The 14,486-nt window shown below is 39.3% G+C and overlaps 1 long non-coding RNA gene across 1 annotated transcript in view; it reads right to left on the bottom strand.

Moving 5' to 3' along the window:
* Positions 1–14,486, bottom strand: part of LOC141992901 (uncharacterized) — a 71,974-nt gene that overhangs the window by 1,835 nt on the left and 55,653 nt on the right. The gene's annotated exons all lie outside the window — the stretch shown is intronic.

The raw sequence follows: 14,486 nt of genomic DNA, 5'->3' as shown, positions 1-14,486 counted from the left end.
AAATAGATGAATAAAGAGTTAGAAAATGGCATGAAAACATATTATTAGTAAATTGTTTCCACTGTGTTTGTCACTGTTCTTAATGTTTTATGAATATGCTAAGAAATTTTCTCAGGCATTTTTCCTTGGGCACTCTAGTTAATTACTTATTCAGAGTGCTTCTACTCTGTTCCTTGCAAAATGTGTTGTGCATTAATTCTGATTATGTACAAAAACCCACCTGCAAGGAAAAACTCTGAATCAGTAATGCTGATAAAATGAGCAGCTCTCCTGGGGCCTTACTATGAAACAGAATACTGGACAGAATTAGAATCTTGTAGCTAAGGCTATTCATAATGTCATTAACATAAAGGCAATTAAATGAGTTTTTAACCTACAACCCTTTATTGTTATTAATGAACGTTAGAAAAACACAGGAGATAAAATTGGTAATTATCTCTGCACCAAGCTATGCAATAATGTGTTTAAATATAAAAACAAAACAAATGATTATTGTTAGTATTTTCAGTAGCAGAAACCCCAAGGAGCAGCTCAGTCACATTTAATCACATGGTACTACACCAAGAGGGTTAATTAAATGAGGGCTTTACCTTCAGCATGCTTGGTTATTCAGTTTTATATGGAATCAACAAACATAAATGTGAATGTACAAACTATTTCGAGCAGTGGTTTTCACCTTCAGGTTAACCACCTTTACAAAAACAGAGAGTGATTTCATTTCCTTCAGGACAAGTAGTTGCAGTTCTGTAATCAAGTTTTTATTGTACAGGGCTTTCAAAATCAATTCCAAGAACAACTCTATAAATCCAGGCTCAGAGCCTAAGCTTACTGTTCTATAAAAAAGAATTTAGGTATCTGAAAGAGATGCACATTTTAAAATAGATGGTAAATGGAGGTTTCAGCATCACAGAATAGTCCAAGAGCCTCCAGTTCCCTTTTTGTTAATGCAAACTATTGTATCCGATAAAAAAAGCAATAATATATTAGGGTATATCTTCTAAAGGGAAAATACAGTTCAGCACAATACCCTATGTCTAGAAACAGATTTGAACTTGTAATTAACATGCCAGAATTTGTTAGAATTTAAATATTTTTTCTTTCATTTTTATGCACAGATTTGGGTTCAGCAATCTAGGCAGAATGTAGCTTAATGGCCAATTAATTTGTGGTTTAACTTCTGCCTTACCAGACATGCTTGTCCAAGAACAGAGCCCCTAAAGAGGTCCTGCTGCATGTCTCAATAGGGTAGACCTGCAGCTTCCATTCAGAGCCCATTCTTGTTTGGGGTTCGGGGTGGGGGGGGGCGGTGAGATTTTACATCATTTTTATATTTGATTTTCTTTTCTTAAGCAAAAGTAGTGAAATGGTATTGTTACAAAACCACAACATACTACAACATACAGTACTGACTTTATTTTGCATACTGTTCATCACTACACTGTATCCCAAAATGCTTTATTTACAAAGTTAAATGACACAGTTGCAGAGATTCTTAACAGCAAAGGGCGAGATGCATTCAGGAGTAGAAGAAACCAGAAAAGATAAGCTTTAAGATGAGATTTAAAATATGATGGGAAGTTAATGAGAGGTTGAGATCCATGAAGTCAGGCCCAGAAGACAGGAGTTGCAGAGAAGGCTCTCACCATCAGTTGTCAGGAAATGCTGGTATCAGAGGAATATAGGGAGCAGAGTAGAAAGAGAATTTGTTACAAGCTTGGAACCTGTAGAACTGCACACATGGCTTTGAAAATCTGGGTCCAATTGTATACTGTGTAAAGAAGTCCTTCTGCAGCCACTATGATTTTGTTCACTAGGACCTCTGTATGCTGCGGTTCCTCGTGCCCTAGGCTCATGGGAAGTCCTGCCTCTGGGAAGGACCTGGGAGAGGTTACCCTTGATCACAGGTAGGATGTGGTGGGGTGTGAGTTTCCCCATTTCTCTGCCAGTCTGTTTTGCTGTGTGCTTTCTTTCCAAGGTTTTCTATCACCAAACTTCCTTTTCACTGGAAAGCTTTTGGTCAATAGAAACCAGTAAATGGGAGCTTTAGAAGGAGTGACTTCTCTGTGACAGTACAGAAGCAACTTCAGATGCTGAACTTTGAGCAATGGCTGAAAACAAGAGCTGGTTTATTCCCTGTGTTTTGTTTTGACTCCCTGTGTGAGCTGCTGGGGGCGATTGTGATTAATTGCTGATAACGAGGCAGAAGAACCAACCAAGTAGAATACCTCCTACTGAGAAAACACTGTGACCAAAGGACAGGAAGAGAGCCACAAACAGCCCTTCAGGGTGAATTCACAGGGGGAAAGATACCGCCAAGGGATTCTGCTAACAGGATCAGAAATGGACATTACCTGAAATATATATCAGTTGTGGTATAGAATCCTGAAGGCTACAGGTGAGGGACATGTGTGATGTTCCAGTTTCTAAGAGAACCCTAGGAGGGCTATGCATTTATAAAGTGCAATTTTATTTCCTTTTATGGGGAAGACAGCAGCAGGTCTTGGAAAGCTGCTGAAGCCAGTACTCAGAGAAGCAGATTAGATGGAACACAATGAGAGATACGAGACAGAGGCTATGACCATATGGGATAATTGTGAAGGAGGCTGAAGGAAAGTAGAAGAATGTGGCCATTAGGAAAAGCAAGAGTGAAGGGGTAAGAGTCTTCCGTCCTAGTCACCCTTATTAAACAAACAATCTATCTATCTGTGACAAGATGAGAAGCAACAGTATGGGAACAGACTAAAGATAGGAATTAGCCTGAGCAGGGTACAAGAAATAAGCAGTGAACAGGAGTCACTGGAAAGAAGGTAGAAGCAAACAATCCTGCCTGATGACTACATAGTGAGGAACCTGGCTCAAGTCATCTGTGACCCAGATAAAGAAAACAGGACATCATGCTGCCTTCCAGGTGTTAAGTCAAAGAATGTGATAATGAGGGCTAAGGATATCCTGAAAAATGTAGGAAAATTCTCACTAATTCTCGATACAGGAATAAAAGACACAACTGAAAGGAGGAGATTACAGGAACTTCAGGATAATTTCAAAAACTGGAGGAAAGAATTGAAGATGGAGGTGGTATAGTACAGGTGATAGTCTCGCAGATCCTCCTGCACAAATGAGGCAAGAAGGAGGAAGCCCTGCCCCTGCCCGCCTGGGCGTGGAGGGCATTCATTGCACTCTTACTGTACAGCGGGGACAGAATTTGGAGGAACAGTGCAGACGGTGTGCACCCCTACATGCCATACAACCCGGCACTGCAATCACTCCCTACAAGCTAATAAGCAGACAGGGATGGAATATTGGGTGAGCAGAAAAGGGGGCAAGGCTGGAGCAGTTCTTCTACTAGTGCACGGCCTTGTGGTGAGAATTCTTCCCGTGATATGCAGGGGACAGTCCCACTGTAGTGTACTACTGCACTGTACGCACCAGTTCTTTAGTATGTTGCTCCTTATTGTTCAGGTTCTCTTTTGTATGTTGGAAACCCATATCAGTGTATTTGAATTCTATGGAAACTCCCCTTCTCCCTCTTACTATCGAATTTAAAATCCACTTAAAAGATCTTGCCATTATTGAACTCTAATAGCTTGGTGTCTCACTGGCTTGAATGGAGAGTACTTCATTCAGACCATCAATGGTACTATTTGTGTGAGTAGTAAGGACTAAAGGCTCAATCCCACACCTATTGAAATGAGTGGAAGTGTTGCCATTGACTTCAGTAGGTGTAGGATCAAGGCCTAGCTGCATTAGTAAAGTTTGTTGGAAGACAGCCTCTTGTCAGCAGTGTCATGAGAGGAGGTATTGGAATCCAGCAGTGTGGAAAACAGCTGGAGAATCCTAACAGACAGTGTAATTAAAGCACAGCAGATTACAATTCCTCTGAAAAAGAAGAATGCAAAGAACAAGATGCAGCCAATGTGGCTTCATGGGGGACTGCTCAAAGATCTGAAAGTAAAAGATGAAAGCTGTACTGAAAATAATGAAGGGGTGGGGAGAGAACCAAAACAAGAATATAAAGAATCAATTAAGGCTCACAAGGCAGCAAAAAAAGCAGAATGAATCACTGCTAGATAACAGCATTTAAAGGCATAAAAGGGGGTCTTACAAATATATCAAGAAAAGGAGAAATACTAGCAAAAAAAAAAAAAAGGCCCATTAATGTTGACTCAAATGGTTGAGATTAAGTTCCTTTTAAAAATAAAAAGAAAGAAAAATAGTTTATTTATGAAGCAATGAAGACCTTATGAAAAGGAACTATTGATAATAAGCATAATTTTTGGAGACTGACTTATGCAAGACATACACAGTCTGGGTGACCTGCCACAGTATGTTAACGGGATTGAAAAATGGCCTTTAAAATACAGATAATTATTCCTAAAAAGTAACAGAGAACTTCTAAAGGATTGGAAAAGGGAAAATATTGTACGTATCTAAAATATATAAGAATGATCTCATAGACCTCCAAGTAATAATGGACCTGTAGTAAAATAATGGACTAATAATTAATAGCCTGTAGGCAATTAGCATTATGGTTTTATAAAAATAATATTGCTAGATAAATCTGATTATTGAAACAAGCAATCTTCTTTCTAATCATCCATTACACTTGTAAGTTTATCATATCTGGATGTTTATAAGCCATTTGAAAGAGCTCAGAATCTAATTTGCAGCCCTACCCACTTAAATTCAAATATATGAGCGAGAGCCCATAAATCTTACACTTATGCAAGGGCTCAGAAGCAAGACAGCTAGGTCCCAGAATGGGATGCAATTTACCAGTTGGATGGGATGAGACTAAACTGGAATCTATTGAAGGCTGTTTAGGAAAGAAAAGAAGGGATCTAGGTGTGGCCTAATGCAGGGTCATAGAAGCAAAAAGGTATATTGAAGAACTAAAAAAAGTGGCAGGAGAGAGCAGGGACTGACTGCAGTTCATGGATGGAAGGATATAGAGAAGAGATCGGGGGTCAGGGGCAGCTTTTGTGAAGCCAGGGCTGCAGGCAGAGGGAGGGAGATTTTATATATGCTTATAAAAGCATCTGAACAAAAGTGAACTTCCTAACCAACCTTAAATTCTCTCAGCTTTGTTCAGCATTAGTTGCATTAAAAAGAGCCATTTATTTGTAATAATGCTACCATCAGCACTAAAGTAAGCAAACTGGGAATGGTGGACAATTGAGGTAATAAAAAAAACAATTTTTTCAACCAACTCAAATTGCAAATACCTGAAAGGGTCTGCCCTGACAGCCACAGAGCTATCTACTGATGTAGAGGCAGATTCCATTTGCCTGTATAAGCCTGCTATGCACTGTGCAAGGAGAAAAGGCCCAGGCTATTTATACACTGCATAGATGAAGAAATTAGGTGCATACTACCCAGGTTTTGTTATTGCTAGTGTGAGTAAAAATTAATACAGCTGTTTTAGTTTCTTTCAAATGTCTAGATTTCCTAGGAAGCCATTAAGCTACACGAGATGAGCTTGGCTTGGAAACTCTGGAGAAGGAAGAGGAAGATAAGACGGCCTCCAGCATTTTGTTCAGGAGAACATACCCCTTCCAGCAATCTGTGTCCATGCCGGGGAAAAGTATAGAATCATTTTTATCTTTCAGGCACTGATCAAGCAGTGTTGCAAACATCCTTCCATTTTATGCATTCCATTAATTCTTGAGCCTGACATCTTACATGCTGGCGTTGTTAATGTTTTTATTTTTTTAAAGTATGCGACTGCATGGGTCTCCCTTTTGGTTTAAATTCACTTTGCATTTTTCTCAAACAGGGGCAGCGCTGTGCCAATAAGTGGATGCACTTAGCTCATACTTGCTTTAAAGCATCATAAGGTTCAAGATCTACAAATAGACTGTCTCGTAGCCTTTGCTGACCAAACAGTGCACTACTAGTGAATTACTAATTTAAGTGCACAACTATTTTAATAATTTGATTAGTCAGGTCATTCATTTAAATTATGACCTCTTCTGGGCAAGGACCATCTTTCTGTGTTGTATTTGTACAGTGCCAAATAGATCAGGATCCCATTCTATGGTGGGTCTCATAGGATACATCATATGCAAATAATAATCAATCAACAATTCTATGTATAAAACATGGTATATGGATACAGCCACCACCCTTTACTCCAACATTTGTCTATTAAAATGCTAGCCAATTGGGCATCACAAAAGTTAAATAAAATTCTTTGTGGATGGGTGCAAGGTAATACATGTTTGGAGGAACAATGTCAGCTACTCGTACACAATGATGAGTCCTAAGTCACCTGCAGCCACTCAGGAAAAAGACCCAGTCATCACTGTGGACAGCTTCAACTAAAATCAATTCAACGTGCAGCAGTAGTCAAAAACGTGTTAAGATGATTTGAGAAAAGAATAATACAGAAAAATACAAAACAATATTGAAGTTAGTGCTGTTCTGGTCACTCCAGAATACAACTTGCTATGTTTAGAGGAAGTCAATGTAGCTATGACAATTAATACCAGCTAGGAGTCTGACCCTTGGAATTTTATACCTTACACTGAAGCATCTGTTCTGGCCACCATAAGGAACAGGATACACGCAGTATCATTGGTCTGATCTGGGATGACAATTCCTATGTTCTTTATGAACTCAGTCAAGAAAGAAATAAGTCTATATTTTATTTCTAGACTTTTGCTGCATAAAAGACACTCCTGCTTTTTTTTGCTCGCTATCAAACTTTAACAAATATTTATAGTGACAGCCAGTTGTTGTCTGTCATTTAGAACACTGGGACCTATGTGGATAACTATTTCTGGAGCATCCAGTTCCTATAAAAAGCGCGGGGGGGGAAGAAAATCAGTGGATGTGACAAGATCTATTCATAAAAACCTGAAAACTGATGAAGAATGATCAGGGAATGTCATCTGTTTATTACAACAATTCCACAAATAAAAGTATGTTATCTGTACAATGATGGTGACCCAAGTTTACAGGTGCATGGGTAAAAATACATTTGAAAATAAAGGAAACCCTTGGGCCAGATCCAGAGAGCTATGCTGATTGACAGCAGCTTATGACCAGGATCCCAATTCTGCAAACTGCAGAGCACCCTAAACTCCCACTGAGATCAATGAAAGTTGACGGAAATTGGCACCTTGCAAAATTCCTCCGCACAAGGATTAGAACCCTTGCAGGTGTGTCCCCTAATCATAGGCTATAGAATCATTCTCAATCTGTCTGGTCCAATGACTATTTAATCCAAAGTGGAATAGCTCCAACAGGTGAGACTAAGAGACCCAATTTAGCATACCCTACAACTCCATGGCTAGGGCACTCTTCCAGGATATGGGAGACATAGGCTCAAGCCCCTCCTCCATATCAGAGAATAGGAGGGCTCTAACCTTGGTCTCCCACATCTCAGCTGAGTGTTCCAGCTACTCAGTAAATGGGGGGTGGGGCAGCATCACCACCTCTTCTGTTTTTTCCAAGAAAGGGTTCAGCTGGCTTAGGCACCTAACTTCAGTAGAGGATTCACAGCTGTGAACCCTCAACTGAAGGGAAGCAGCCACCTCCCTCCCTGAGATGGGACAGTACTCAGGCCACACCCCTCTCCTCTGCATTTCCTCTGGCTAATGCAGGCAGCTCCCTGCTCAGCTTGCTGGCTTTTGTGGATCCCATTCTTCAGCAGCTAACTCTCCCCAGTCATTGCACAGGGACTCTAGGCACCTCATGGCTGAGGATTCTGACAGGCAGCAGGGCGGCTAAAGATAGGCATTGCAACTCTGAGCCTAAGTCCAGGACCCATGGGGCCCTAGGAAGTGTTCAACACTCAGAATCAGGTCCTTATTTTACTGGGCTGAATGCAGAATGATATTTTCCAATCACACAGTGCTGCTTGTTTCTCAATGAGACTTAGTAGAGCTGAGTAAGGCAGAGCTGCCTGTGTGGAACTTGTTCAACATATAAAGACAGACATTAAGTGCCTGGAATGACCACCAAGCTACACATCCAGACTAGCCTACACCAGCGTTTCTCAAACTGGGATCCATGGACCCCTGGGGGTCCACAAGGGTACTCCAGGGGGTCCGTCGGCCCTGCTAATCTTCTCCTCCCCTTCCCTCCCAGCACCTCCTGCATGCCGGGGAAGAGCTGCTCAGTGGTGTACAGGAGGCAGAGAAGCGGGGACGGGTCACACTTGGCGGGAGGGAGCAGAAAGAGGCAGGGAAGAGGTGGAGCGGGGGGTGGGGTCTGGGGCTGAGCGGAGGGCTTGGGGTCCATGAAAATGTTTAAATAAAAATGGGGGTTCTCGGGTTGTTAAAGTTTGAGAACCGCTGGCCTACGCTAACGTATATAAAACAGAGAGACACCAATTGGTCTTTCTTGCTGAGACACTTGAAGATACACCACTGCACTCTAGAGATGGAAAACCTTGTTATAAAATGTAAGTGGAGATGGGGGATAACTGGAGACTAAACTCAGATAATCTTTCAGAAACCGTGCCAGTCTCCCTGCTCCTCCATCTCCCTTCCTGCCTCTTGGTCTCCCTAGCTTGTTTGGTTTTATGGACTTTTGCCTCTTGAGTTAATGTATTCTTTCTAAACGGCATTTCAACATTGATCTCCCTAGGTATCCAGCATCCTTTTCTGGATTAACTCTTGGGTACCATATGGTGCAAATGACCTTTTGCGTATTCTCTGAAACAATATTAAGAAACTTGCCAGACTTCGGACTTCTTTGGCATTGTGCCTTGTGGCTCCATTACCTGATAAGAGAATGTGACATGGCCTGGAAGTAACAGAGTGGATTTTGCCTTTTTTTTTTTAAAAAGGTAACAGAGAGAGTGTTGCTTTAGTTTTCTTCTCTGTTTCTCTCCCCCACTTGCTGTCCTGAAAACATTCCCTGAAACATTCCTTCCCCAACAAGCTTCTGTCAGAACCACATCTCTTGGGCTTTGTTTATACAAGAAAAATTGTACTGGATTTTACCAAGTTGATTTTAGCTTAATTAAGTGAAAGTTAAACCAGTTTAAATGCATTTACATAGGGAATTGCACCAGTGTAACTAGAGTGATTTATGGTGAAATTCTGGCTTCATTGCAATTGCAGTAAGAGTTTTGCCACTGACTTCAGTGGTGCCAGAATTCCACCTTAAAACTGAGTTAGTTAAACAAGTAGAACTTTCCTAGTATAGACAAGGTCTTGTTCTATTTCCTTTTTTCATCCACTTGATTTGGTGATTGAGCCCTTAGACTCACAAATCAAGTGGGACAAGTGAATGTGGTTTTGATCAATTTTTTCCTTTGCTGAAATTAGAAGTTTCTTTCAGAAGCATTTTACTTTTCTTGAAATTTTCCCATTTTTCAATTAAAAAGTTCATTTATCATTTTCAGTTATTTACCAGTTTTAGGTTTGGGATTTCTTTTCCAATTGCCAATTTTGAATTGTCAGTTTAGTCAGGTGCTAAAATTTTTCAAAATAAATACATTAAAGGAATTCTATTTCAGAACTTAATATTTTTAAATATGTTAGAAAATAAAATGTTACAATTCTACAAGATTTCAGAAAACAGAATATCAGTTTGTTTTGGAAAAAAAACAGAAGGAAAGCCTTAAATTTGTTATGAATAAAAAAAACAAACATACCAACAGACCAGTTCTATTCTCAGCCTATCAGCAACTTGGCAGAATCTTTCTTCAGAATCTAGATGGACATAGTATCAAGCATTATTGGGTCTCTATATGCAAGATGTGCTAAGGATATAGGGTAAAACTGCCCAAGCACTTAACTCATGTAGGCCCCTAAAGTCCCATTTTCAATAGCCACTTAGGTATTTAGGAGCCTACATTTCAATGAAAGTCAGTAACCTAAATTCCATTATGTGCTTAAGTCACTTTTGAAAATGAAACTTGAGTTCTTAAGTCATTAGGTGCTTTTAGAAATTTTACCCATAGGCCCTAATTCAGCAGTCCATCCCTATTCAGCAAAGCACTTAAGCACATCAGTAATCTCATTGATCACTTCATTGAAACTACACACATACTTAAGCACCTTGTTGGATTAAGAACATAGTTCTTATACTGACTACACAACTTGAATTTTCTAGGTTTGCTTAGTGGTTTAAAAAAAAAAACAAAGATTCAGGGATCGGCAACCTTTGGCACGCAGCCCACCAGGGTAAGCCCCCTGGCGGGCTGGGATGGTTTATTTATCTGCTGCGTCTGCAGGTTTGGCAGATCGCAGCCAGTGGGAGCAGCAGTTTGCTGCTCCAGGTCAATGGGGGCTACGAGAAGTGGCAGCCAGCACATCCCTCGGCCCGCACCGCTTCCCACAGCCTCCATTGGCCTGGAGTGGCAAACCGCGGCCAAGATCAACCGAACCTGTAGACGCAGCAGGTAAATAAACTGGCCTGGCCCGGCCGGGGGCTTACCCTTGTGGGCTGCATGTCAAAGGTTGCCAATCCCTGGATTAGGTCTTTATGTTGCTGGGTATTAGGACATTTTCTTCTCAAAACCTTAGCTGTCTCTAACACCATGCTGTTCTGAAAAAGACTTTATTTTGAACTTGATTACCAAAGTGACACCAGACACAGTAACTTCAGGTCAATAGCGGTGGTTATAAAGGTACCCACTGAACCAGTGGGACTCTTAGCTGTGGTTAGGACTGACTTTTAATTTTGTAATGTTCTTGTACATTTTAGATCTTTTTAGGACTAAGCTTTGTTACAGAATAGTATCTCATCAGGTGGTGGGTAGGAGAGATTTGTAAAAAGATTGAAATAAAAATGAGGAAATGTGATAACCAACACTACCTGTCAACTTTCCTGTGTTGATAGTTCATGTACTGTAGAATAGGAAGCAGCCGTGTTTGTTGTGTTTTGATGTGTTCAGTTGAAATATTTTCCGACCTATGCACTAACTGCTCCTGTAAGAATTAACCACTATTAGCTATATATCAAACACAAACAGATAAACATATAATATTCATAAAATACAGGCAGCTCCCACATCCTTCCCACATACAACCTTTAAAGATTTTTGTAATTATCTCTACTGAGGATAGAGTGGGTATATGCAAAAACAAATTTTAAAGACAGGAAAATCAGGTAGGTCTACAGGACAAGCTGCTATCTTTACACAGCTTTAAATTGTATGAAGTGAGTCACATTAAAAAAAAAAAAAAAATGAAGCAGAGTTTTATACAAGATAACCCTGTGGGCAGGAAGCCCTCCAAATGAACACCACCACCTCATCATTGAGAGAATCCCAAAGTAAAGTAATCATATGCCTCTATACCTCAATAATTACCAAAACCTCCCAATCTTGTAGATAAGATGTGAGGAAGTAGGTCATAATAATAAAATAAAAATAAATAAAAAAACACCCACAACCTAACAACACACCCCACAATGGGACTACTCACCGAGTAAGGCACTACTCAACATGAATAAAGATGTTAATATGGCCCAAATGGGAGTTGACTACTGATAGACCACTGGATTTCTCCTATTATTAGCCATGGCAGCAAGGAAATGCATCAAACTATGGCTCATAAGATACTGTTACAGAACTAAACCTGGCTAGGATTAGAGAGAGTCCAGACTTGTGAGGAATGTTGGTCTTAAGGAACAAAGCCAAAAAGCTTGTGTTACTAATAGCAAACAATTACCTTGCACAGAAATTACATTGGCCATCTAGAAAGATGCCAGTCTCACTCATATACTGAGTAACACATCGTTACTTGATAACAATTCTGCACCAAATAGCCATATACTTAACTGGGGTTAAAACCACTATACTAATTACAGGTGGACTACTGGTGTATAACATTATACCAAATACCTCTGCATATATTTGTGTAAAAACAAATGCCTCAAGTACCAGTGTATATTCTTAAATAGAATACTACTGTGGCTATAAAAACACAGGTTCCCCTGTACACTTACCTGTGTATTTTTGAGAGACAGCATGCATGCTACATGCCATTATTTATTTGTATAGCACTCAAAATACTCAAAACACCCAGTAAAACACAAAAAGTTTTAAGGTTTCAGAGTAACAGCCGTGTTAGTCTGTATTCGCAAAAAGAAAAGGAGTACTTGTGGCACCTTAGAGACTAACCAATTTATTTGAGCATGAGCTTTCGTGAGCTACAGCTAAGTGAGCTGTAGCTCACGAAAGCTCATGCTCAAATAAATTGGTTAGTCTCTAAGGTGCCACAAGTACTCCTTTTCTTTTTGCAAAAAGTTTTAAATTGGCCCAATGCACATAGACAACGTTCAAAACAAAAAACCCTACAAATGTCCTCTATGTTCCTCCTTTTACAGATTGTGATTTCGCAGTAAAATGTTGTTACTGTTTAATGTGCTAGGGCAGAAATCTCAAGCAAGATCAGAAAAAGCATGTGTGTGTTAATATTACATGATGTTGCTATCAATGCAATCTATGGGGTGGAGCAATACAATCTATGCCCAATGTGCCTAGTTAAAACTTTCAAAACAAACAAACAGCACAGTCACCATGAGACGTTATATTCCACTGCTACTTTGTGGAATCACTGCAATAAATTTAAAAAGTCCAGAATAGAGAGAAAATAGAAAAAAGTTAGTTTTATAATGTGTGTGGTATTGTTGGTTCCAATATTCAATTGTAATTGACCTTATATTTCCAACGTGCCAAGATTTCACTAACCATTTTATTCATTGTAAAGGCTTTCTTTCTCTGCAATTCTCCCCTGCTCCCCAATTACCTCTACCTCATTACAGTTATGTTGATTGTGTGTGTATGCACACGACAGAAGCTTTTCAAAAGTTTGTACTGCAAATTCTCCTAGGTTGAGATTTAGAAGTCCATCCCAATTCAGCAAAGCAGGTAAGTGTGTGCTTACCTTTAGGCACCCACTTAAGTCCCACTGAATTAAAAACTTCCTTTAAAAATAGAGTTTAAAAGGTTTTTACAAGTTTTTGAGAGCTGAGTTGAAGAGAGTTTTTGTTTTTTTTTAAACACAATACCTAGCAGAGTTTCAGCCACTGAGTGCCCCAGTCTGCACTGCTGGAGGAAAAGTAATTCACCTTTAAAAGAAGTTGAGTTTCATTGACTATCAGTTTATAGTTTCCCAAAAGATTATAGGAACAGGGACTTACTGGGATCAAGCAGTGTACAATGCAAATCTCTAAAGTGAAGACAACGTGAGATGCTTTCTGTATTCTATGTGACATACGAATTGTCACAAACTTTACTGTTGTGACTTTGGTTCCCTCCCCCACCACTTTTTTTTTTTTTATTATATATATATATATAAAGAAGCCACTATTTTCTTGGACGCCTCAGCTTTCTGTTAATTGGTGACAACTGCAATCAGAACCACCTTCACAACATTTCTAATGCATATGACATCGTTTCATTAGATACTGTTATTCTCTATTCTCATTGGCATAAGGAAGTATGTATGTGTATCAAGAAAATCTGCTACTAGTAAAACACATTTTTCCACTGTAGTTTTATTTCAGCTACAGGGCACTATAGAAAGACAGGCCTTTGTATTAGAACTATTCTTTAGACTGCTTCGTGTTCAGTGCATACATTTTTGTGGAGCTGTTCCTTGTAGTCAAAAAAGTGTGACAGACAGGTGAATATTACAATGAGAATATTTTATTGGACTTTGATGAAGCTGGCACTAGAAAACAGTGGTCTAGCAGTTGAGATCCTTGCATTGAGAGGGCACGTTGTTATCTGAAGTAAATATGCTGCTATGATTTTTGTGACTTGATTGACAGAACTATTTAGTGTGAAGTTTAAAATCCTATTAGGGGTGAATCAGACTTAGGTTTCATGCCTGTAACATTTTTAAACACAGTTGTATGGTGAGGACTACTTTGAGTTATATCATTTCTTGATCTAGTAGCAAACAGATTCCAACATGATTTAATATAATCAATTACAATAAATTATAGCAATATTTTAAAATCAATCAGATTAAGAGAAATACACTTTCAAATTGTGGTCTGACAGACAAATCCCAGTATTTTCAGTGGATCTTATTTCACATGTATTCATGATGTTTTTAAGTATAGAAGAAAAATTCCTTTAAGTGTCAGAGGTTTGAACAGACAGAAAAGGCACCACAGGGTGAGGTTACTCTTCAACCTGATTAGATGACTGTTTATAACACTCTCGTCTACGTAAAGGTATTATACTTGTCTCAATCACATTAAAATCACCATTATAACAGCACTACTACTTAATGCTCAAAGTGTGTAGCTTCAATGATGGTATCCTAAAATGAATAATAATAATAATATCATCCAGACATTTAATATCTACATATTTCAGCTTGGCAGTGCTCATAAATGCTACACAGCACTATGAAGTTTTTCTTATACTGAACCATGCTCACATGATATATGTTCACTACAGAATGCTCCTGTAACTCTCACTTTTACCAGCAAAAAAGGATCTGGTTATCAATATATACACAATGACATTATCCTACTTTGAAGTGCTTTTTATGGACAGATGAGCACAT

The sequence above is a fragment of the Natator depressus genome, chromosome 8 (assembly GCF_965152275.1).
Source record: "Natator depressus isolate rNatDep1 chromosome 8, rNatDep2.hap1, whole genome shotgun sequence".
Classification (NCBI taxonomy): domain Eukaryota; kingdom Metazoa; phylum Chordata; order Testudines; family Cheloniidae; genus Natator; species Natator depressus.
Note: the sequence above shows the minus strand (reverse complement) of the source record. Positions and strands in the feature narration are given on the sequence as shown.